This window comes from Diaphorina citri, unplaced genomic scaffold (assembly GCF_000475195.1).
Source record: "Diaphorina citri unplaced genomic scaffold, Diaci psyllid genome assembly version 1.1 scaffold1029, whole genome shotgun sequence".
NCBI lineage: Eukaryota > Metazoa > Arthropoda > Insecta > Hemiptera > Psyllidae > Diaphorina > Diaphorina citri.
In genome coordinates, this window is record NW_007378459.1 from 3,011 (window position 1) to 6,689 (window position 3,679).

General features: G+C 36.9%; 1 protein-coding gene across 1 annotated transcript in view; it reads left to right on the forward strand.

The window, feature by feature from the left end:
* Positions 1-1,589: 1,589 nt before the first annotated feature.
* The window catches only part of LOC103513805 (irregular chiasm C-roughest protein), a gene marked incomplete at its 5' end in the record, with an annotated part of 39,196 nt that continues 37,106 nt past the window's right edge, over positions 1,590-3,679 (forward strand). The window contains 1 exon segment of the mRNA XM_017445958.2: positions 1,590-1,638.

Genomic DNA, 3,679 nt, shown 5'->3' on the forward strand with positions numbered 1-3,679 from the left:
TTGACGTTGTAAGAATCCCCCGTCTACTGCAAGGACTTGAAGTCTCAAAAAGGGGGTTCTCAGGGGGGGCTTTTCTGTCCATTAAGTTTGACGATATAATAAGTGTCACTTAAAACCTGTTTTCTTCTCCCCTTCGTTCTCTTCCATCGAACCCTTTTGCTTTCCGCCCAATCTTTTTTCTTTAAATTTAATTAAACCGACCATAAAGTTTCTATTAAAAATTTCGAGACGGAAAGAATTCATCGTAAAAAGAGAGTGAGCTTTCTGACTTTCTGTTGGTAGCTTGAGTGGCTCGTGTGAGTTGAAAAAGTAATAGAGGACATAATTAAGAAAAAGACTGATGAAAGTAGCCTATAAAAACAGCCTGTCCGGTCGATCAGTAGTAAAAAAAAAAAAGAACTTTGTAAAGCACAAGTCTAATTAATTTTCACAAGTTCCGTTTTTGTCTACTTTATTTATTTATCAATGTATTTCATCAATAATTTGTTTATAAATTATTTTTAACAATTTCATTATTCATCAGAATGTTTTTCGTTTGGCCCTGACCTTTGTTCATTTTTCCCAAGCCACAAGTTTCCTAACTCAAACTCTCAAACAACTTTTTGTTGAAGTGCCCCAATCATTTATATACCAGCATCTAACGACATTTCCAAGTTATTGCACTTTTCCATCTATAAAAGATGCGGGAACTTTCTAAACAGCATACCACATCTTGACTTTGGTCTTCCAGTTTCTAATAGTAGCTGTAGGAAGCTGAGGTGTGCTTGCTGGTAGTGACTACCTGGAGTCGAACCAATGGGCTATCTGATCGCATTTGACTCGCTTATGTTGCACGACTTGGCTACTTGTCTATGGGTATATTACTAGTCTATGGGTATAATTGAGGAGCTGGGTGCAAAAAGGGCAATAAATTAAAATCATCAAACTGAGATATTTAACTTTAAAGTTTTCAATTTTTCATCTACTTTCTAAACGAACAAGATTCCTGGTATTTGGTGGACGAATTGCAAAGGTTATTTAGTTCCCATTTGCTTGGCACTTGACCTTTTGGTCCTATGATGACCTTTCAGACAGGGTACTTTTTGAACGATTGAACTGAATTCGAAATTTCCAAGTCTTTCGATTAGAGATAGATAGATTCGTACCGAAAAAAAAAGTTATCACTGCAGTTCAAACGCTGGAAGATAGAGCGCACCACGTTCTATTCAAAAAACCTTTTTACGCAAAAAGGGCAAAAAATCCATATTTCCCTTTTTGCACCCAGCTCCTCAATTCTATAATTTTATGTGACTATTATTTTCTATTAATCTTCTCTTTCGAACAAGATATCTAGGTATGTACCTACTAGTCGATTTAACTATTAAATGTTTTATTTTGTACTCTTGTTTCGCTAAGAATTTCGCTAAGAATTTAGATCGTTGATTTATTAAATCGACAATTTAGTCTGTTTGTTTCACCACAACGCTCGAACGGTTTGTTCGATTTTGATGAAATTTGGTAGATAGGTTTAGTACCTACATATTTTGACTTGGAGTTTGTCCTTTGTGTACTCTGTTTCTAATTTCTGCTTTGTTTTCTTCTGGTTTCAGAAATCACCTTCATGACGTTGTAGCATCAACTGAGCTTCTCACCTCAAAGGTAAGTTTTATACTTTCTAGTTCTAGTACTGTCTTTATTTTACTTTCTATTACTCTCTGCATGTCTAGAGGGAACCTTTACAATGTGATGATGAGGAAGGGACGAAGGGAGAAAAGGAAGGCTATTGGAGGTTGAAGAAGAGGAAGGAAAATGAAATTGAAGGAAGAGGAGGAAGAAGGAAATGGGGACAGGAGAAAGAGAGAATAGGAAGGAAATAGATCAGTTGCGCTTAGAAAAAGGAAGGCTATTGGAGGTTGAAGAAGAGGAAGGAAAATGAAATTGAAGGAAGAGGAGGAAGAAAATGGGGACAGGAGAAAGAGAGAATAGGAAGGAAATAGATCAGTTGCGCTTACTTGGGTGATGTTTCAAAATCACAGAGCAGGAAAAATGAGGACCAACGGAATTTTTCTTTTTCTTCTGCGACTTCTAGATCCCGAGATAAATCGATTTAAAAAAAATACCGGTAAATCGTGAACTTTGACGTCACGGCATACGCTCCCGTAGGCGATGACGTCATAATTCATGACGCCCGCTTCGTTTGCTTGTGCGCAAGCGTTTCTGCGCATTTGGACGTGAAATCTGACGTCACAACTCTTTGAACTTTTCCATTAGAACGGCAATTAAAAATTGAATTTTCGACTTTTTAAAGGTCCTTTGGCGGAGTTTTGACCTCAGATTTGGATTTTTCACAACTTTTTACGTAGGAATCGACCTTTTATTAATAATATTTTTGCAATTGCAACTCCTCCATTGGAGGAAGAATGGATGGTCAACACATAAATACTTGTGCGCAAGCGTTTCTGCGCATTTTGACGTGAAATCTGGCGTCACAACTCTTTGAACTTTTCCATTAGAACGGCAATTCAAAATTGAATTTTCGACTTTTTAAAGTTACTTTTTCGGAGTTTTGACCTCAGATTCGGATTTTTCACAACTGTTTACGTAGGAATCGACCTTTTATTAATAATATTTTTGCAATTGCAACTCCTCCATTGGAGGAAGAATGGATGGTCAACACATAAATAGAAAAATAGATCGTGTAATATACACACTGGCGTGCTCAGGCCGGAACTTGGCCTGGCGCACTGCCGTGCGCCTAGATATGAAGAAGTGAGGAAATGCTCAAAGAGGACAGGAGGGGTAAATAGAGGAAGAGAGATAGAGAGAGAAAAGGTAGTAAACAATAGGGGAAAACAAATAGAAAAGGAGCGGAGGACAAAAGATGCTACCTATTTTATTATTGGGGAGAACTGCTGTGAGCGAGAGGAAAAAAGTGAAACACCATTTACCTATAACTCGATTGTCCGGGGGATGATATAGCATTATAGCATCTAACGTCGAGTTTAGAGAGGCAGCTCACTCCAACAATAGGTGATAGATTACTGGTCCATTCAGTTTGCATTGTACCAGTGGTCGACTTTCTAGAGTTTCCAGTGTTCAGTGATTAAAAAAAAAATTATTGATGGAAAATGAAAAAGAAATCAACTTTTCAAAGAATTCTGTACAGTACACATTCCATTTCATAAAAGACACAGTTTTTGTCTCCCACGTGCGAAGTTGATGGATAAACTTTAATTTCACGATCTTAATTTGAAAGTTACCTCAGACAGATTTCTTAGTGTTATTCGCTAAAGGTATGCAATATGCACCACATAAATTCTGAGTAAGAAATACAATTTAAATATAAATAGGTAAAACGAGAAAAATGTAAAATAAATAGAATATAGGTAGGTAAATATAATGTAAACAATGTTGTATCTTTCACTCCAACAGATTTCTGTCTTTTCTTTTTCTCTCCCTTTCCCTCTCTTCCTCTCTCTCTCTCTCTCTCCTTCTCTCACTTTTTCTCCCTCCTCTTTATATCTATGTCTCTCTTTCTCCCCCCGTTTCTCCGTTCTCCCTTCTTTCTTTCTCTCTCTAACATTTCCAAATCTGATTTGTAGACATTGATAAATGTCGCGTTTTTTTTTTTTTTTTTTTTTTTTTTTTTTTTTTTTTTTCCCCCCTTCCCCCCCCCTTTCCCCCTCTCCCTTTTTTTTTC